At 50.0% G+C, this 22553-nt stretch overlaps 1 protein-coding gene across 2 annotated transcripts in view; it reads left to right on the forward strand.

Moving 5' to 3' along the window:
• Positions 1-22553, forward strand: part of SLC35E2B (solute carrier family 35 member E2B) — a 260653-nt gene that overhangs the window by 209537 nt on the left and 28563 nt on the right. The gene's annotated exons all lie outside the window — the stretch shown is intronic.

A 22553-nucleotide genomic window follows, 5' to 3' on the forward strand; every position in this document is an offset into this window, starting at 1 on the left:
TCCCAGTCTCTATGATAAAGGGGTATATTCAATTGAAGTCGGATCCATTCCGACATGCATTTGTCAGAATGGACCCGACAAGGGCTATTCAATGGGCATCTCAATCCGACTTTAAAAAAAGTCGAATTGAGATGAGACGGGGGAGAGCAGCGCTACAGCAGCGGCTCCAGCAAGCGTAGCAGGAGGATGTGTCACAGCCGCCGCTCACAGGAGCGTCCACCCAGCTCCAGCAAGTGTAGCAGGAGGATGTGTCACAGCCACCGCTCACAGGAACGTCCACCCGGCTCCAGCAAGCGAGGTCTCGCTTGCTGGAGCTGGGTGGATGCTGCTTTGAGCGGTGGCTGTGACACATCCTCCTGCTACGCTGCTGTAGCACTGCTCTCCTCCGTCTCCCCGCTGCTGTAGCGCTGCTCTCCCCCGTCTCCTCCCTCTCCTCCTCTTGGCTCCCTTATCTCAATCAGACTTTTTTTAAAGTCAGATTGAGATGGTTGGGAAGGGGGCCAAAACCTGTCAGATTTGGCCCCGTTTCCGACAGAAGCACGCAGATCGGCAGCTATTCCGCAGATCCACGTGCTTTCTGACAAGTCAAATTCCCCGACTTGTCTGATAATTACGGGATATATTGAATAGGTCGGAACGCCTTCCGACCTAAAAATTTAGAAAACTGGTACACCGTAGAGAAACCGTATCACTGCGTCCATCATACTATGTATGTACTCCTGGTCCTCATGCCTCCCTTGCCTTTGTTATTTCTATACCTCACTGGGGTGGTATGGTGTGGTCTTGGTAGCTGTGTGTATCTTCCAGCCCTTCACATCATCAGGTTTCTCAAGGGGATCCACAAGGAAAACACCTTCATACTGGACGGTGGGGTGGGCATATTTCATGCTGTATTCCAATGCACTGTGTGAAGTGCTTCAAGAAGTGCAAACTCCACAAGGATCAGAAATCCCTGCTTTCTCTTACGTCCTAGAGGATTCTGGGGCCCACATTAGTACCATGGGGTATAGACGGGTCCACTAGGAGCCACTGGCACTTTAAGAGTTTGATAGTGTGGGCTGGCTCCTCCCTCTATGCCCCTCCTACCAGACTCCGTTTAGAAAATGTGCCCGGAGGAGCCGGTCACAGCTAGGGGAGCTCCTTAGGAGTTATTTGAGTTTTTTTTATTTTTTAGAGTTTAGGTACAGGGAGGCTGCTGGCAACAAGCCTCCCTGCTTCGAGGGACTAAGGGGGGGGCGTAGTGTATGACCTGAGGGGTCTGAGCCACTATCTCCGCTGACAGGACACTAAGCTCCTGAGGGGATCGAACGTTCGCCATCCCACAGGGGATAGCTCATCCCAGCAGCATGCCGCCACCCCCTTACAGAGCCAGAAGACTTCAGTGGCGAGTTAGTCACCGGCCCCTCTGGCAAACGGGGAGCCGGTGTGAAGTTGGTGGCAACAGGGTAGGGAGCACAGTACTAACTGCGCTCCTGGGCTCAGCGGTACATGGTGCGGTGCTGTGAGGGGCGCCCTGAGCCAGCGCCTACACCCTACACTGTCCAGCAAGCCTGTCAGGGTCCCAGGATCGCTGCAAGCACAATTCCTCAGCGCCATGTAAGGGGGTGGAGCTTCTCAGAGCGGACCCAGCAGCGTTCAGCGCCATTTTCCTGCCTGCAGAAGCGCTGACAGCGAGAGCTGTCCCTCCAAGTCAACTCCAGCTATCTTGTACTGTACAAGGGGGTTGTAGAAGGGAGGGGGAGGCTGTGTAAAGTCTGTGTAGTCTATTAAGGTACACAGACAGCACTGGTAGTTTCATTAGTTCTACCTTAAAAGCGCTGTGAGTGGGTTGGCTCCAATCTCTGTCTCTCTCTGTGGCATACTTGGTGGGAAACTGTGTCTGACATTTACCTGTGTGTGTGTGGTTGTTTACTATCTCACATAGCCATGTCTATGTCATATGCTGCAGAACATGTTTCCTCTCAGGAGGGAGGGATTCCATGTACACAGGATTGTAATGTTTTGTCTCAGATAGCTAATACTGAGGTTGAAACTCAGGTGTTGGAAGTCTATGGCAGTTTGGTCAGGCTCTGTCCTTATTCCTGCAAAATCCCCTAGCATGTTCCCACAGAAAAGTACATTGGCCCAAATTATGCAAGATGACACGGATACCGATTCTGATACTACAGACGGTGATGGGAATGTGCTGAGTGGGGCGGCATCCCTTGCAAAGGGGGTGCAGCTCATGATTGAGGCCATTAGAGATGTGTTAAGCATTAATGACACTACACCTGAGCAGGTTGAGGTGGCTTACTTCACTGATAATAAGAAAGCCCCGCTAGCTTTTCCCGCGTCTGAAGAATTAAACGCTATATTTGAAAAATCCTGGGAAAACCCGGAGAAAAAATTCCAGATCCCAGAAAGAGTCCTGGTTCTTTTCCCTTCCCTGAGGAAGATAGGAAGAAATGGGAAAACCCACCAATTGTTGACGCATCTGTCTACAGACTGTCTAAAAGGTGGTTTTACCTGTCCCTGGATCTACCACGTTAAAAGAACCGGCTGATCGTAAGATTAACACTACGCTCAAATACATTTATACTGCTTCAGGAGTGGCATTAAGGCCTGTGCATGGATTTCTAAAGCCATAGTAAAGTGGTCCGGCACATTACTAGAGGATTTGGATACAATGGATAGAAGTGACATTGAAGTGTTTTTACATCACATACAGGATTCTGCGGGGTTCATCGTGGAATCCATGAAGGACCTGGGTACGCTGACTGCACGGATATCCTCCATGTCGGTATCAGCTCGCAGGGGACTCTGACTACGCCAATGGTCTGCAGACGCTGAATCCAGGAGAAGTGTGGAGAACCTACCCTACACAGGTCAGGCTCTATTTGGGTAAGCGTTGGATGCGTTGATTTCCACAACAACCATGGGTAAGTCACCTTTCCTTCCCTTTGCTGCTCCTTCTACGAAGAAACCATTTTCTTCAGCTATGCCACAGTCCTTTCGGACCGCTAAGACAAAAAAGTCCAAGCCTTCTACCACTTTCTTTAGAGGTGGTCGGGCAAAATCCAAAAAGCCTGCACCCTCAGGCTCCCTGGACCAGAGACCTGCTTCTGGTCCCTCAAAATCCTCAGCATGACGGTGGACCTCAAAGCCTGGAGGACAGGCTGGTGGATGCGAGACTCAGACGTTTCATGCACGTCTGGGTGTCGTCCGGCCTGGATCTCTGGGTACAGGATATTGTGTCCCGGGTAAAGACTGGAGTTTCAAGAACTCCCGCCTCACGATTCTTCAAATCAGGCTTGCCAGCTTTGCTGACAGACAGGGCTATCCTACAGGAAGCCATCCTAAAATTGGAAAAGTCACAGGTCATTGTCCCAGTTCCACCTCATATGCAAAACAAGGGTTATTATTCAAACCTTTTTGTGGTACCAAAACCGGAAGGTTCGGTCAGACCAATTTTTGAACTTGAAATCATTGAATTCTTATCTGAGGGTGTTCAAGTTCAAAATGGAGTCTCTCAGAGCAGTGATTTCTTGTATGGAGGAGGGGGAGTTTCTGGTATCCCTGGATATCAAAGATGCGTACCTCCACATTCCGATTTGGCCACTTCACCAGGCTTATCTCAGATTTGCACTGTTAGACAGTCACTATCAATTCCAGGCACTACCATTCCACTACCACTACCATGTGGCCTCTCCACAGCACCGAGGGTGTTCACCGGTGATGGCAGAGATGATGGTTCTCCGCAGACGGGGTGAACATAATCCCATATCTGGACGATCTGCTGATAAAGGCATCATCCAGGGAGAGGTTGTTGCAGTCCATTGTTCTCACAACTAATCTGCTCAGGGAACACAGTTGGATCCTGAATCTTCCAAAATCACATTTGGAGCCGACCAGGAGGTTGTCTTTTCTAAGAATGATCCTCGACACGGAAGTGCAGAGGGTGCTTCTTCCGGAAGTGAAAGCGTTGGTGATACAAACAATGGTCCGGGATGTCCTGAAGCCAGCCCGGGTATCGATTCATCAGTGCTTTCACCTTCTGGGGAAGATGGTGGCCTCTTACGAGGCTCTACAGTATGGAAGGTCTCATGCTCGGACCTTCCAACTGGATCTCCGGGACAAGTGCTCGGGATCTCATCTACACATGCACCTGAGAATACGTCTGTCGCCGAAAACCAGGATTTCACTCCTTCGGTGGCTACAACTACCTCACCTTCTGGAGGGCCGCAGGTTCGGGATTCAGGACTGGATCCTTCTAACCACGGATGCAAGTCTCCGGGGCTGGGGTGCAGTCACTCAGGGGGAAACCTTCCAAAGAAGCTGGTCAAGCTTAGAATCCAGCCTTCCAATAAACATTCTGGAACTAAGAGCCGTCTACAACGGTCTTCTCCAAGGGGCCCATCTTCTGCGAGATCGAGCCATTCAAGTGCAGTCGGACAATGTAACGACGGTGGCTTACATAAACCAACAGGGCGGATTGGAGAGCAAAGCTGCAATGTCAGAGGTAAGAAGAATCATCCTCTGGGCAGACAAACATGCGCTGGCGCTGTCAACAATCTTCATTCCGGGAGTAGAGAACTGGGAAGCGGACTTCCTCAGCAGACACGATCTCCATCCAGGGGAGTGGGGACTCCATCCGGAAGGGTTCACGGAGGTAACAGATCTTTGGGGTGTACCTCAAATAGACATGATGGCCTCTCGTCTCAACAAGAAGCTTCGGCGGTATTGTTCCAGGTCGAGGGACCCACAAGCCATGGCGATGGACGCCCCAGTGACTCCGTGGGTGTTCCAGTCGGTGTACGGGTTTCCTCCACTTCCACTCATTCCAAGAGTTCTAAAACTCATGAGGAGAACAAGAGTTCAGGCAATTCTCATTGCTCCGGACCATCCAAGGAGGGCTTGGTACGCGGATCTTCTGGATCTACTGCTAGAAGAGCCGGGGCCTCTTCGGGAGGACCTGCTGCAGCAGGGGCCGTTCGCTTATCATGACTTACCGTGGCTACGTTTGATGGCATGGAAGTTGAACGCCAGATATTAGGTCAGAAGGGCATTCCGAATAAGGTTATTCCTACCCTGATACAGTCTAGGAAAGGAGTAACGTCTAAACATTACCATCGTATTTGGAAAAAATATGTATCTTGGTGTGAGTCCAAGAAATTTCCTACGGTGGAGTTTCAACTGGGACGTTTTCTCCTCTTCCTGCAAGCAGGTGTGGATATGGGCCTGAAGTTTGGGTCCGTGAAGGTCCAGATTTCGGCACTATCCATTTTCTTCCAGAAACAGCTGAAGTTTAGACTTTCCTGAAAGAGATTCTGCACATTGAGCCTCCCTTTGTGACTCCTACTACTCCCTGGGATCTTACCGTGGTGTTACAGTTCCTCCAATCAGATTGGTTCGAACCTCTACCGGAGGTTAAGGTCAAGTTTCTCACGTGGAAGGCTGTCACTTTGTTGGCTTTCGCTTCTGCTAGACGTGTGTCGGAGTTGGGGGCGTTGTCTTGTAAGAGCCCCTTCTTGATCTTCCATGAGGGATAGAGCTGAGCTCCAGGCACGTCAGCAGTTCCTTGCGAAGGTTGTGTCAGCATTTCATATCAACCAACCAATTGTTCCAGTTGCTACTGACTCCTCAAATTCATCAAAGTCCTTGGATGTTGTAAGGGCTCTGAAAATCTATGTGAAGAGGACTGCTCGTCATAGAAAAACGGACTCTCTGTTTGTCCTGTATGATCCCAAGAAACTTGGGTGTCCTGCTTCTAAGCAGACAATCTCTCGCTGGATCAGGTTCACTATCCAGCATGTGTATTCTACGGCAGGATTGCCGTGGCCTACGTCTGTTAAAGCCCAGTCTACTCGTTAGGTGGGGTCTTCCTGGGCGGCTGCCCGGGTTGTCTCGGCTTTACTGCTTTGCCGAGCGGCTACTTGGTCTGGGTCGAACACGTTTGCGAACTTCTACAAGTTTGATACTTTGGCCGCTGAGGAACTGAAGTTTGGTCAATCAGTTCTGCAGGAGCCTCCGCGCTCTCCCTCCCGTTCTGGGAGCTTTGGTACATCCCCATGATACTAATGTGGAACCCAGCATCCTCTAGGACGTAAGAGAAAATAGGATTTTAATTACCTACCGGTAAATCCTTTTCTCGTAGTCCGTAGAGGATGCTGGGCGCCCGCCCAGCGCTTTGTGATCCTGCAGTGGTTACTTAGTTCAGTACTGCTTAGTTCTTGGTTAAATACTGTTTTGTTACTTGGTTAAGTAATCTTGTTCAGCCGTTGCTGATTTTCAAGCTGGTTAGCTTGGTTTGCCGTGTATGTTTGAGCTGGTGTGAATCTCGCCACTATCTGTGTAAATTCCTTCTCTCGAAGTTGACCGTCTCCTCTGGCTTAGTTTCTAGACTGAGTCTGGTAGGAGGGGCATAGAGGGAGGAGCCAGCCTACACTCTCAAACGCTTAAAGTGCCAGTGGCTCCTAGTGGACCCCCTCTATACCCCATAGAACTAATGTGGACCCCAGCATCCCCTACGGACTACGAGAAAAGGATTTACCGGTAGGTAATTAAAATCCTATTTTTGATTTTAGTTAGCACCTTGCTCAAATACATGGCAATCCCTCATTGTTTAGATCTAGACCTTAACAAGAAGCTCTGTGAAGTGATGGGTGTGTTTAATATATATTTGCAATTATTTTTTAACTGACTTCTGCATTTTATTTACAACTAGAATGTCAGATTTTTACTTGCATAAGTGTTGTGGGGGATTTGTGTGTTTCTTTTCTAGAACCTGCTGTTATTTTATATTGATTGAGCAACTTGCATTTTGTGTAAACTAGAAGTTTTATCATCTAAAATGTACTCATAGCAATTTATGTGACCCTTTTGCATATTATTGAATGCACGAAAAATAAGCCTCTCTAAAGGGAGCAAGGAACTCGTGGAAAAAAACATGTATCCCCATGTACAGACCCAAGTATATGCTTCTTCTGCCCCCCAATGGCTAAACGTAACACCCCATATCTCATATCTACTGTCACTGCTCGTGTGGCAGCTGTACCTCTGGGGTGCTTTCTTACTATTGTGGCAGCTGTTCCTCTGGGGTGCTTTCTTACTCATGTGGCAGCTGTGCCTCTGGGGTGCTTTCTTACTCATGTGGCAGCTGTGCCTCTGGGGTGCTTTCTTACTCATGTGGCAGCTGTGCCTCTGGGGTGCTTTCTTACTCATGTGGCAGCTGTGCCTCTGGGGTGCTTTCTTACTCATGTGGCAGCTGTGCCTCTGGGGTGCTTTCTTACTCATGTGGCAGCTGTGCCTCTGGGGTGCTTTCTTGCTCATGTGGCAGCTGTGCCTCTGGGGTGCTTTCTTGCTCGTGTGACAGCTGTGCCTCTGGGGTGCTTTCTTGCTTGTGTGGCAGCTGTGCCTCTGGGGTGCTTTCTTGCTTGTGTGGCAGCTGTGCCTCTGGGGTGCTTTCTTGCTTGTGGGGCAGCTGTGCCTCTGGGGTGCTTTCTTGCTTGTGGGGCAGCTGTGCCTCTGATGTGCGTTCTTGCTCGTGTGGCAGCTATGCCTCTGGGGTGCGTTCTTGCTCGTGTGGCAGCTATGCCTCTGGGGTGCGTGCGTTCTTGCTCGTGTGGCAGCTATGCCTCTGGGGTGCGTTCTTGCTCGTGTGGCAGCTCTGCCTCTGGAGTGTCTTCTTGCTTGTGTGGCAGCTGTAATTCTGGGGTGCCTTTTTGCTTGTGTGGCAGCTGTAATTCTGGGGTGCCTTTTTTCTTGTGTGGCAGCTGTAAGTCTGGGGTGCCTTTATTGCTCATTTAGTAGCTATACCTCTGGGATGCCGCCTTGCTCGTTTGGCAGCTGTCCCTCCTGGGGTGCAGCCTTCTTCGTGTGGCAGCTGTAATTCTGGGGTGCCTTCTTTCTCATGTGCAGCTTTACCTTAGTCGCGCACTATTGCTTATGTGACAGCTGTACCTGTGGGGTGCACTGTTGCTCTAATGCACTCCGGACCTTGCAGTCGGTGTCCTACTGCCTTCATTTAAATTTCCTTAATTTCACTGTTAAGTTGTTGTTGTTGTTGTTAATCAGGATGGTTTACATAGACTATATTCAAACAACAGCCTGCTATATGGTGTAAATGGCTAATATGAGAACTACTATTTTGAGCAGTATTCGTGTAAGTAGAATAGTGTTTAATAGTAGGAATTATACTTGCTTTCCCCACCACCAACTCCAGTTGCAATTCTATGATCTCATCATCAGTTGTTCCCTTCAGCCTTTAGAAAACTCAAGTCTATGTGGCTGATTCAATTGTTTTACCCCGCGGCTACCACTAGGGGGTACATCACAGAGCAATTTAATTGTTGCTCTGTTTCTCCTACGTCCTAGAGGATGCTAGGGACACCAAAAGAACCATGGGGTATAGACGGGATCCGCAGGAGACATGGGCACTTTAAGACTTTGAAAAAAGGTGTGTACTGGCTCCTCCCTCTATGCCCCTCCTCCAGACTCCAGTTGTAGAATTGTGCCCAGTGAGACTGGACGCACTACTGGGGAGCTCTACTGAGTTTCTATGAAAAAACTTTTTTGTTAGGTTTTTTTATGTTCAGGGAGGTTGCTGGCAACAACCTCCCTGCTTCGTGGGACTGAGGGGAGAGAAGTTATGACCCACTTCTAGTGAGTTTAAAGGCTCTGCTTCTGGCTACAGGACACCATTAGCTCCTGAGGGTTTGATCGCTGGGGTACGCTCAGATGCTCGCTCCCACAGCCGGCCGTCACCCCCCTTACAGAGCCAGAAGTCAGAAGACAGGTGAGTAGAAGAAGAAAGAAGACTTCAGTGACGGCATTTTCCTGAGGTACTGCGCAGCGGACGGACACTGCGCGCCAAGCTCCCGCTTACACACACAGCACTTCTGGGATCGGGGGGGGCGCCCTGGGCAGCTTAAAATACCTCAATATAATTCTGGCAAGAGGGGACATTACTGTATAATACTGTCCTAACCCCCGCCAGTATACTCCAAAGAGCGGGACGGAGCTTCGTCCCCAAAGCTCACTCGGCGCTATTTCCTCTCCGCTGGCTGCAGAGACGCTGGTCCTTCCTCTTCACTGCTGACAAGTATCAGGGTACAAAACGGGGGGGCAGGTTATTTGGTGCAATATTATATAATATAAGAAGCGCTACAGGTCTGGGGCATTTTGGTTAAAGCTTCTGACCCATTGATTTGGCGCAGGGGTGTGAGCTGGCAAATTCCCTCTGTGTCTCTCTGATAGGCTTCTCTGTGGGTCTGTCCCCTATAAGCCCAGTGTGTCTGTGGGTGTGTATTACACGTGTGTCGGCATGTCTGAGGCTGAGTGCTCTTCACAGGAGGAGACTGTATTAGAGAAGCAAAAGGCGGTGGGGGTGACCATGTCGGCTCCGCCGACTCCTGATTGGGTGAATGTATTGAATACTTTGAATGCTAATGTAGCTCATATTAGTAAAAGATTGGACAAGTCTGAGTCTCAGACCCAAGCATGGAAGAAATCTGTGGAAGATATGTTATTACAAGTTCAGGTCCCCTCGGGGTCACAGAACCGTACGTTTACCCAGTTGGCAGACACTGATACCGACACGGACACTGATTCCAGTGTCGACTATAGTGACTCCAGATTAGATCCTAAATTGGCAAAGAGCATTCAGTACATGATTGTGGCTATTAAAGAGGTATTGCATATCACTGAGGACCCTGCTGTTCCGGATAAAAGGGTCTGTATGTATAAGGAAAAGAAACCTGAGATAACGTTTCCTCCCTCTCATGAACTGAATACTTTATTTGATAAAGTCTGGGAAAGTCCTGACAGAAAATTTCAGATTCCGAAAAGGATTCCGGTAGTTTATCCGTTTCCCACTGGGGATAGGGAAAAGTGGGAGTTACCCCCCATTGTGGACAAGGCCCTATCGCGGTTGTCTAAAAAGGTAGCTCTTCCATCACCTGACACGGCAGCCCTTAAAGACCCTGCAGATTGTAGGCAGGAGGCTACGTTAAAATCCATTTATACGCCCACAGGTACTCTACTCAGACCGGTCATTGCCTCTGCATGGGTGAGTAGTGCTATTGAAAAGTGGGCAGATAACTTGTCATCTGTCATAGATTCCCTAGATAGGGATAACATCCTCTTGACGCTGGGTTATATCAAGGACGTGGCAGTTTACCTAAAGGAAGCTGCGAGGGATATTGGCCTTTTGGGATCAAAGGCCAATGCCATGGCAGTCTCAGCTAGGCGAGCATTATGGATTCATCAGTGGAATGCTGATACTGACTCTAAGAAAAATATGGAATCCCTACCGTACAAAGGTAGTGTCTTGTTTGGTGACGGCCTCGCTGATTTGGTATCTATGGCTACCGCGGGTAAGTCATAATTTTTGCCTTATGTGCCTTCGCAACAAAAGAAGACACACCACTATCAAATGCAGTCCTTTCGGCCCAATAAATACAAGAAAGGGCGAGGTTCTTTCTTTCTTCATTCCTTCCTTGCGGCTAGAGGAAGGGGAAAGGGTAAAAGATCACCAGCCGTGGCGGGTTCCCAGGAGCAGAAGTCCTCCCCGACTTCTGCCAAATCCAGCGCATGACGCTGGGGCTCCTCTGCGGGAGTCCGCACCGGTGGGGGTACGTCTCAAACTCTTCAGTCAGTTCTGGGTTCGTTCGGACCTGGACCCATGGGTTTTACAAATAATATCCCAAGGGTACAAACTGGAATTTCAAGACGTCCCCCCTCACCGATTTTTCAAATCGGCCATGCCAGTTTCTCATCCGGACAGGGAGGTAATTTGCAACGCCATACAAAAGTTGTGTCAAAATCAGGTTATAGTCAGGGTTCCCCAGTCACAACAGGGAGAAGGCTTTTATTCAAGTCTGTTTGTGGTTTCGAAGCCGGATGGCTCGGTCAGGCCAATCCTAAACCTGAAATCCCTCAATTTCTACCTAAAAAATTTCAAATTCAAAATGGAGTCTCTCCGAGCAGTGATCTCCAGTTTGGAGGAAGGGGATTTTATGGTGTCGGTGGAGGCGGAAATGATGGTTCTCCTTCGCAAGCAAGGAGTCACAATTATCCCGTACTTGGACGATCTCCTGATAAAGGCAAGATCCAGGGACCAGTGGATGAAAAACGTTGCCCTGTCCCTGACAGTTCTTCAACAACACGGTTGGCTCCTGAACTTGCCAAAATCACAGTTGATTCCGGCACCGAGGTTGTCCTTTTTAGGGATGATACTGGACACAGAATTATAGAGAGTTTCTCTAACATCCTAGTGGATGCTGGGGACTCCGTCAGGACCATGGGGATTAGCGGCTCCGCAGGAGACAGGGCACAAAAATAAAGCTTTAGGATCAGGTGGTGTGCACTGGCTCCTCCCCCCATGACCCTCCTCCAAGCCTCAGTTAGGTTTTTCTAAGGGAAAAAGGCATTCCGGAAGAGGTCATTCCTACACTGGTAAAAGCCAGGAAGGAGGTGACTGCACAACATTATCACCGCATTTGGAGAAAATATGTTGCGTGGTGTGAGGCCAGGAAGGCCCCCACGGAGGAATTTCAATTGGGTCGATTCCTACATTTCCTGCAAACAGGATTGTCTATGGGCCTCAAGTTGGGGTCCATTAAGGTTCAAATTTCGTCCCTGTCGATTTTCTTCCAGAAAGAATTGGCTTCAGTTCCTGAAGTCCAGACTTTTGTAAAAGGAGTACTACATATACAGCCCCCGGTTGTGCCCCCAGTGGCTCCGTGGGACCTTAATGTAGTTTTGGATTTTCTCAAATCCCATTGGTTTGAGCCACTCAAATCGGCAGATTTGAAATATCTTACATGGAAAGTAACCATGCTACTGGCCCTGGCTTCAGCCAGGAGAGTGTCAGAATTGGCGGCTTTATCGTATAAAAGCCCATATCTGATTTTCCATTCGGACAGGGCAGAACTGCGGACGCGTCCTCATTTTCTGCCTAAGGTGGTGTCCGCGTTTCACCTGAACCAGCCTATTGTGGTGCCTGCGGCTACTAGCGATTTGGAGGATTCCAAGTTGCTGGACGTTGTCAGGGCATTGAAAATATATATTTCAAGGACGGCTGGAGTCAGAAAATCTGACTCGCTGTTTATACTGTATGCACCCAACAAGCTGGGTGCTCCTGTTTCTAAGCAGACGATAGCTCGTTGGATTTGTAGCACAATTCAACTTGCACATTCTGTGGCAGGCCTGCCACAGCCTAAATCTGTCAAGGCCCATTCCACAAGGAAGGTGGGCTCATCCTGGGCGGCTGCCCGAGGGGTCTCGGCATTACAACTCTGCCGAGCAGCTACGTGGTCGGGGGAGAACACGTTTGTAAAATTCTACAAATTTGATACCCTGGCTAAGGAGGACCTGGAGTTCTCTCATTCGGTGCTGCAGAGTCATCCGCACTCTCCCGCCCGTTTGGGAGCTTTGGTATAATCCCCATGGTCCTGACGGAGTCCCCAGCATCCACTAGGACGTTAGAGAAAATAAGATTTTACTTACCGATAAATCTATTTCTCGTAGTCCGTAGTGGATGCTGGGCGCCCATCCCAAGTGCGGATTGTCTGCAATACTTGTACATAGTTATTGTTACAAAGAAATCGGGTTGTTATTGTTGTGAGCCGTCTGTTCAGAGGCTCCTACGTTGTCATACTGTTAACTGGGTTCAGATCACAAGTTGTACGGTGTGATTGGTGTGGCTGGTATGAGTCTTACCCGGGATTCAAAATCCTTCTTTATTGTGTACGCTCGTCCGGGCACAGTATCCTAACTGAGGCTTGGAGGAGGGTCATGGGGTGAGGAGCCAGTGCACACCACCTGATCCTAAAGCTTTATTTTTGTGCCCTGTCTCCTGCGGAGCCGCTAATCCCCATGGTCCTGGCGGAGTCCCCAGCATCCACTACGGACTACGAGAAATAGATTTATCGGTAAGTAAAATCTTATTTTTTCTTCCAGTGGAAAAGGCTCAGGAATTCAGAGCCTGGTCAAACAAATTCTGAAACCACCAAGAGTGTCAATCCATCAGTGCACTTGGTTGCTGGGGAAGATGGTGGCGACCTACGAGGCCATTCAGTTTGGCAGATTCCATGCCAGAGTATTTCAGTGGGACCTGTTGGACAAGTGGTCCGGATCCCACCTGCACATGCACCAGAAGATAGTCCTGTCTTCAAAGACCAGAATATCACTCCTGTGGTGGCTACACAGCTCTCACCTCCCGGAGGGGCGCAGGTTCGGGATCCAGGATTGGGTCCTAATAACCACGGATGCAAGTCTTCGAGGATGGGGTGCAGTCACACAAGGGGTAACCTTCCAAGGAAGATGGTCAAGCCAGGAAACTTGTCTCCACATAAACGTTCTGGAGTTAAGGGCCATTTACAACGGCCTTGTGTAGGCGGAACATCTTCTTCGCAATCTGCCCGTGCTGATCCAATCGGACAGTGTGACAGCAGTAGCGTACATAAACCGCCAGGGCGGAACAAAAAGCAGAGCAGCAATGGCAGAAGTCACAAAAGTTCTCCACTGGGCAGAGAAGCATACAAGAGCGCTGTCAGCGATCTTCATTCCAGGAGTGGACAACTGGGAAGCAGACTTCCTCGCAGACACTCTCTCCATCCAGGAGAATGGAGCCTCCATCAAGAGGTCTTCACAGAAGTGACAAGTCGTTGGGGAATTCCTCACATAGACATGATGGCGTCGCGCCTCAACAAAAAGCTTCAGAGATATTGTTCCAGGTACAGGGACCCTCAAGCAATGGCAGTGGATGCACTGGTGACACCATGGGTGTTTCCGTCGGTGTATGTGTTCCCTCCACTTCCTCTCATTCCAAAAGTTCTAAAGATCATAAGAAGAACAAAGGTTTGAGCGATCCTCATTGTCCCAGACTGGCCAAGGAGGGCTTGGTATCCGGATCTTCAGGAATTACTCATAGGAGGTACCTGGCCTCTTCCTCTACGCGAGGACCGTGCGTATACCAAGACTTACCGCTGCTACGTTTGACAGCATGGCGGTTGAACGCCAGATCTTAGCACGGAAGGGTATTCCCAGTGAAGTCATTCCCACATTTCTTCAGGCAAGGAAGGGAGTAACATCTAAACATTACCACCGCATTTGGAGGAAGTATGTGTCTTGGTGTGAATCCAAGAAGGCTCCTACAGAAGAGTTTCAGCTAGGACGTTTTCTCCATTTTCTACAAGCTGGTGTAGAGGCGGGCCTAAAGTTGGGTTCAGTTAAGGTTCAAATTTCAGCCTTAACGTTTTTTTTTTCAAAAACAATTGGCCTCCCTTCCAGAAGTTCAAATTTTCGTGAAGGGTGTGTTACACATCCAACCTCCATTTGTGCCCCCCGTGGCACCGTGGGATCTTAACGTGGTGTTGCAGTCCCTTCAATCGCATTGGTTTGAGCCTTTATAGTCGGTGGAGTTGAAGTTTCTCACTTGGAAAGTGGTCATCCTGTTGGCTTTGGCGTCCGCAAGGCAGATGTCTGAGTTGGCGGCCTTGTCTCACAAGAGCCCTTATTTAATCTTTCATGAAGACAGAGCAGAGTTGAGGACTCGGCAACAATTTCTGCCGAAGGTGGTTTCATCTTTCCACATGAACCAACCTATTGTGGTGGCAGTGGCTACTGCCTCTTTCGTTGAGTCAAAATCTTTGGATGTGGTCAGAGCTCGGGTTAGGAAAACCGAAACTCTGTTTGTCCTGTATGCTCCCAACAAGATTGGGTGTCCTGCTTCCAAACAGACCATTGCACGCTGGATCTGTAACACGATTCAGCATGCTCATTCCACGGCCCGGATTGCCATTACCGGATTCCGTGAAGGCCCATTCTACTAGAAAGGTGGGCTCTTGGCCTGGCTAGCAGTGAGGACAGAAGCACCTCACATGAGCTCCTGCTACCTAAGGGCTTAAAATTCAATTATACCCCCATAAAAGTACCCTGCTGCCACCTCCACATACCTTTCTGCCTCTGCCCTCGGTGGCCTCCAACAGGGAAGCGAGCTGCGGAGTCGGGAGGCGGCCTAGGCTGTCTCTGCGGACTGTGGCCTTCCCCTACTGGTGAAGCCGGGGCCTCGATTTTGGTGCCTGGCGGGGCCGGGCTCCGGAGCTCTCGGCGGGAGCCGGGAAACCACCTTCGGCCCTTCTAGACCTGCTGTGCTGGGCTGCGGTGACCTCGTCCACCCCCCGTGGGCCCCCACTGCGGAGCTGTGTGGCCGACGAACCGGGCCTGCGTCCTCCGGCTACCTCCGGCCGTCGAGGCCTACCACGCGACCTGCAGCCGGGGCCTGGAGTTTGGGGATACCCCGGCCGGGAGCTCCGGGACCGGAGCGTGGCCGCACCGGAACCCCTAGGACCTCGGACCTTCCTCCCCTGGCTTGGCTGAGCACCCCCTGGCACCTGGAGAGAGCCTCAGCACCTCCACCAGCCCCACAGGAGATATTTGAGGAGGGTGGGCTGCCCTGTGTGAGCTGCAGCGGCCATCTTGGATTCCCGGGCCATATGCTGGAGGGAGCTGTGCACACCTAAGGGAAGCCCTGAAAAGCTGTAAAACACGTCCAGCGGGCTGACTTACCTTCAATACCTGGTCCACTTGGAGGGTGGTGAGTACCTGCTGTTGCCACAGCAATCATTCCCGATCTGCACCCCTGCCCCATAAAATCCTGTGACACGAACCCGGAACCTCCATTTTGCTTTCTGGCATCTAGCCAGGGTGAAGATAAATTGCATTATACCACACACTTCTCACCCGTGCAGGCCCACAGATTCTGCCCGCAGTGGCGACAACCATGAAAGAGCTTTAATATCCACGGGGTGTGCCAGGGCCACGGGATGAAGGGTTAAGCCGCAATCTACCTCGACATCGGAGCTGACGCCTGGGAAAGCCCAGGCCCCGACGTCATGACACTCGGATCTATATGTTCCCGACCCATTCTTAAGATGAGTTAACGCAGGATAATAAAGTGCCATAACTAAGCAATACGAATCTATCTATAACGCTCTGGCACACTATTCCCAACTCAACGGCTAGGTCACCTGAAGAAGACAAATTTATCCCCCTCGGGAGGTCGCTACGGTGAGCTACTTGATTTACAATAACAGAAATCAGGAACACGAAATAATTTTGAATACCGATCAACTAACCTGACAAGACACCCTCCTCCGCCCCCCGACCCTCCTGGGGCTTTCACTATTCATCCCACCAGCCGCATAGGAGACCGGTGCACACCTAAAACGGACAGCAGTCTGACCTCCCCGGACTATCCGTTTAACGTACGGACCCTGAACTGTGTCCCCCCGTCAACAATTTTTTCATTCCCTTTTCTTTTTCACCTCCACCTTCACCCCCCCCCCCCTTTTTTTTTGTATATATATGCCACTATGTCTAAAAATAAAAAAGCAACACAAGTCCCGACTAACTTCTTTGGCTCAAAATCTAAGGGCCCACAGAACCCCAACATGTCCGCAGGCTCCCCCCCCCTCTCCGTGCTCATCGGAAACAGGTATCGACCCTCAGATACAGGCGGTCATGTCGAGCCTACTGGAGGGGGTACAATCTGCGTTCAAACAGGAACTCTCGAACGCCATAGCCGACTTTAAATCAGACCTTACAGCCCTTGGCAATCGAACGGACACATTGGAAACCAAGACAGACGATCTCTGTCGCTCCCAACACCGACTTGACAGTGAGCTCACTAGATTGCACGAAGAAATGGAGACCCTCAAAGAGCGACAAGAGGACCAAGAAAATCGCTCGCGTAGAAATAATCCCAGAATCCCAGAATCGGTCCTCGGAACATCGCTGCCGGCATTTCTGAGAGATTTCTTCACGCACATAACACCAGACCTCACAGACGAAGAATGCCTCTGCGACAGGGCACATGGAGCACTCCGTGCAAAACCGTCTCCTGCCCAACCACCCAGGGATGTTATTATCCGTTTCCATTATTTCCGTTCGAAAGAGAAAATTTTGTCCTCCGTTCGAGACTCACCGGAGACTCTGTTTAAGGGCATGCAACTACAGATTTATCAGGACCTAGCCCCCTCCACGATCCAGAAACGGCGGGACCTCCAGCCGGTCACCCGGATCCTGCGTCAACATCAGATCAGATACAGATGGGGATTCCCTTTTCAACTCCACGTCTCGGTCAACAACTTTGTCCACTCAGTCAAGACCCTAAACCAGGGACAGGAACTACTGGCAAAGTTAGATCTCCTCCCAGCATCACCCGTAGCAGAATCGGCGACTTCTTCATCGAAAACACCGCACCCTCCGCCACCCCTTCCCGACTGGACGAGGGTGACCCGACAGCGTAACGTGGACAAAGACCCTCCCTGACTTGGGGAGCCCCCCCACTGTGGATCATATACGTCATGCTGGCGCAACACTTATGCGCATTGAACTGAGCCAAAGTCGTGGATGACCCGACCCCCATCCTTTTGCCAGTATCGTAATTATCTTCTGTTATTGCTGTTATAACTAAACCATACTTGCTTGCACCCCTGTGGTTTATCCTCCCCCCCCCCCCCCCCCCCACCCCTGTTTATATTTTATTTTTATTTTTTTATTTTTGTGTGTCTCTCCCTCCCTCCCTCCTTTCTCCCCCTTCCCCCTCCCCATTTCGAATTTACATTTGAATTTCTTGTTGTCTGGACACAGTTCTCACTGTCCTATACTGTAATATGTCCGATATAGTTAAAAAGGCTGACCCCGACCCTTGTGGCCCGGGCACCCTAGGCCCTCCCACATGGTACCCTGGTTACCCCCCCATAATCCCTTACTGTTGCTTACAATGTTACTGATGCAATGCTTTTTCCCTGGCGGTCCCCGAATGGGACCCACAACTTTAGGGATGTTTCCCCGTTTGGGGTGTTTCTTTTTCCGCTCTATTTTCCTCTTTCTTTCCCTCCTCTGGCGACCTCTGCCTGACCTTCCCGCTCCTTCTCTTGCTAGGTCCGGAGGGGTGGCCCTCTCCTGGCGCGGGCGGTACGTTACTGGACCTTTAGGGCAATATGTCATACTCCCCCATGTAAACAGCCATGTCCCTTAAAATATTCTCGGCCAATGTAAATGGCCTAAACTCCCCTAGGAAACGCACCATGTTCCTGAGCGCCTGCAGACGTGAGAAAATCGACATAGCATTTCTCCAGGAAACGCATCTCACCGGTCCCCATACCCAGCTTAAGGGCAAATGGTTCTCCCAGCCCTACTTTGCTTCGGCAGACTGTAAAAAACGGGGTGTGGCCATATTAGTTCGCCGTAACATCCCGTTTATTCACTCTAGGACAGTGACAGACCCAGAAGGACGTTTCCTCATGGTAATGGGCACCCTCCGCTCAACGGCTCTCACACTGGTTTCCACCTATACCCCCAACCAAGACCAGTCCCTGTTTTTCGACTCTCTTTCTAAACGCTTATCACGGGAAGCACAAGGAAGCATTATTATGGGTGGCGATTTTAACACCATAATCGACCCCCTGCTAGACAGATCTGCCACCCCCCCTCATGCTTCTATAACAACCCTCCCTCGGGCCTCCCGCACACTTACCGCCATCATGAAACATCATGGCCTCTGTGACACTTGGCGTTCCCAACACCCTCACACCAAAGATTTCACGCATTTTTCAGCCCCACACCATCACTACTCCAGGATCGATATGATCCACATCTCCTCTGCCCTCATACCACTGATTTCGGGCACGGGCATTACACCTCTGTCATGGACGGACCACGCTGGGGTCTATCTCCTCATAGATATATACCGCGCGCCGCGTAAGAGATACAAATGGCGTCTGGACGACTCGCTTTTACAACACCCCTCAGCACTAGAGGAAACCAGACTAGCAATCACACACTACTTCACCGAAAACACATCCCCCGATATCTCGCTCAATGTTCTCTGGGAAGCCCACAAAGCTACGATTCGCGGAGCCTTATTAGCAAAATCGTCAGCCCTTAAGAAAAAAGCCGCGCAGGAGATATCCTCCCTCGAAGCAGAAATAGCCACCCTCCTATCCAAACATAAAGCATCCCCCAATCCTTCCCTGCTCACTCAGATAGATTCCCTCCGGGGACAACTTAACACCCTTCTTTCCAATCGCGCGGCATTGATACTCCGGAAGCTGCAACAACGCTTCTATGATAAAATGGATAAAATAGACACCCTACTGGCCAACAAACTACGCCGCAAGCAAGCGTTGGGTGCAATAGATAAATTGTATTCGTCACGAAAGGGAACCTATACATATGACCCTGAAGTGATGGCCGAAGAATTCCGTTTGTTTTATAGCTCCCGTTATAACCTACCTGACCCACCCCAGCAGTCTCCTGAAGAGACGGGGGGAGTGCGCTCATACTTGTCTGATACTCCCCTCCCAACCCTGTCGGATTCTCAGTCGGAAGCCCTTAATTGTCGAATCTCGGAGGAGGAGACATTAGCCGCCATACGATCAATGCGCTCGTCGGCCGCCCCAGGCCCGGATGGTTTCACAGCCCAATATTATAAACTTTTCGCGAAGGAGCTGACCCCACACCTAACCTCCCTATTTAACGGTGTTTTTAAGGGAGCCTCCTTCCTGCCAGAGACCACCCGAGCCGATATAGTGGTAATCCCAAAGCCCGACAAAGACCCGACTAGCTGCCTGAACTACAGACCGATTTCACTATTGAATGTCGACCTGAAGATTTACGCGAAAATATTAGCTAACCGCCTGGGGCCTTTGATGCCCGGTCTGGTCCACCCGGACCAGGTCGGCTTCATCCCTGGACGCCAGGCACCTGATAACACCAGAAGGGCCATAGATCTAATATATTCGATTCAAAAAAGGAAATCTCCCTCTCTCATCCTGGCTCTCGATGCGGAAAAGGCCTTCGACCGTATATCGTGGTCTTTTGCCTTTGCAGTCCTTGGCAAACTGGGATTTTCCGGAGAATTTTTGGAAGGGATCAAAGCACTTTACCGCTCCCCATCGGCCCAGGTTATGGTTAATGGTGTCTCCTCCTCCAGTTTTGAGATTGCTAACGGTACCAGACAGGGATGCCCCCTTTCCCCGTTAATTTTCGCACTAATCATGGAGCCCCTAGCAGCAAGAATCCGCAACAACAATTCTATTCGTGGAATATCCACAGGCCTATCCGAACATAAGATAGCGTTATATGCCGACGATGTCCTGATCTCCCTCACAGACCCAGCCCAATCTCTCCCCGCCCTCTTATCTGAGATCACCTCATACTCCCAGCTCTCTGGATATAAAATAAATGTTAATAAAACAGAGGTCCTCAACTTTTATATCCCAGCAGATCTCAAACAGGACCTCCAGAACATCCTCCCATGTAACTGGTACACAAAGAAAATCAAATACCTTGGCGTGTACCTGACCCACCATCACCACCAACTTTTCCAAGCAAACTATCCCCGTTTATTGCAGACAATCAAGGAAGATTTGGTGGAATGGTCCAGCTACTTTATATCATGGATAGGCAGAATTAACTCCGTCAAGATGAGCGTACTCCTCCGGCTTTTGTATTTATTTCAGACCCTCCCGATTTACGTCCCTACCTACGTGTTCAAGACCCTGCAACGCCAATCCTCCCTTTTTATCTGGAACCATAAGCGTCCCCGCGTTAGACTTAAATTGCTTCAACGCCCCTCCAGAGGCGGAGGCCTGGGTATCCCGGACTTTAAGAAATATTTCTATGCTGCACAACTTGCTCAGTGCGCACAATGGTGCAACGAGGGAGGGACACGAAAGGTCTGGGTGGGGATAGAGGCAGAGGAAACGGGCCTAGCTACATTATCCTCCCTACTGTGGCTTCACCGGAATCAACGCCCACGCGCGGCCCTCTCGCACCCCGTAGTAAGCCGTTCATTAGCGACATGGGATCTAACAAATAGACGGTTCAATTTAGCCCCATACCCATCTCCGCTAATTCCATTATTTCACAACCGAGCCTTTCCTCCAGGCATGGGTAAAGCCTCGCATACATGTTGGCGCTCGAGTGGTATATTATACGTTAACGATATTACTTCCAATGCCACTTTCCCACAATTCGCGGATATCCGTGAGGGAACAGCAATCCCCTCTTCGGATTTCTTCCGCTTCCTACAAATCAGACACTTCCACTCCACCATTACCCACCACCCTCCTCCACAGACACTTATCTCCCTTCGAATACATTTGCTGGAAACGCACCAACACCAAGGGCCTCATATCAGATATTCACATCTTACTTGACGACTACCCCAACACATCCCAAGCCCCCCACGAAGCAGCATGGGAAAAGGAACTGGGAGTAACTATAGACAACGAAGACTGGGTAGATATATGGGACAATGCTGCCTCCAGCTCTATCTGTGTGAAAATTAAAGAAAACATATATAAACTACTCTACTGCTGGTACTATGTCCCAGCTCGTCTACACACTATGTTCCCCAACACCCTAGATGGTTGCTGGAGGGGGTGCACGGACAGTGGCTCTTTCTTACACATATGGTGGGCCTGCCCCAAAATTCACAAAATATGGGGTGAACTCATTATATTGCTTTCGCGCTTATTTGATATCTCTATCCCCCCTGACCCCCAATACTTCTTGCTCCCCATGTCCCTTCCAATCCTCAATAGACATCAAAACAAACTATTTCGACATGTAGTTTCGGCAATGACATGCCAAATTGCTACAGACTGGAAGAACCTGACACCCTCACCAATGCCGGTGATAATCTCCCGAATATGGTATGTCCACAAAATGGAATATATGACCGCAGTCATACGTAACACTTCGAAACAATTTGACAAAGTATGGTCCCCGTGGCTAAACCTACAACAAGCCTCCTCCCCATTTGTAGCCTGACACGATACCCCGCGGTCCGGCCCGCCTCCTGCCCCGGAGGGCCACCCCTCCCCCCCCCCTCTACTCCCCCCTCCTTCTCTCTCTGACTGGAGGCTCTTAGCCTCACCTGCTTTTCTGCCCCCTTTTACTCGATTTCTGAGTACTCTTTTCTTCTCATTGCCTCCGCTGACTCTCTATGACGGAAGGCCAATCCGTCGCCGAGAGTTCCCCACCGCATACATCTTAACTTTACTCTTTTAAAATAAGGGGAAAACAAAAACAAAAAAAAGGATCAATTATTCTGTTGTTGTAACAATTCATTGTAACTATATTTGTTCTTTAAACACCCAAATTGTCCGGGTGCTCTGTTACCAATGTAATCTTATTTTGATCCACCCAATAAATCGTGTTTAAAAAAAAAAAAAAAAGAAAGCTGGGCTCTTCTTGGGCGGCTGCCCGAGGGGTCTCGGCATTGCAGCTTTGCCGAACTGCTACTTGGTCGGGTTCGAACACTTTTGCGAAGTTTTTCAAGTTTGATACCCTGGCCGATGACTACCTTGAGTTTGGTCGATCGGTGCTGCAGAGTCATCCGCACTCTCCCGCCCGTTCTAGAGCTTTGGTATAACCCCATGGTTCTTTTGGTGTCCCCAGCATCCTCTAGGACGTAGGAGAAAATAGGATTTTAATACCTACCGGTAGAGGATGCTGGGCGCCCGTCCCAGTGTGTACTGTATCTGTAGTTATTATTT

The sequence above is a fragment of the Pseudophryne corroboree genome, chromosome 10, assembly GCF_028390025.1.
Source record: "Pseudophryne corroboree isolate aPseCor3 chromosome 10, aPseCor3.hap2, whole genome shotgun sequence".
In the NCBI taxonomy this organism is placed as follows: Eukaryota; Metazoa; Chordata; class Amphibia; order Anura; family Myobatrachidae; genus Pseudophryne; species Pseudophryne corroboree.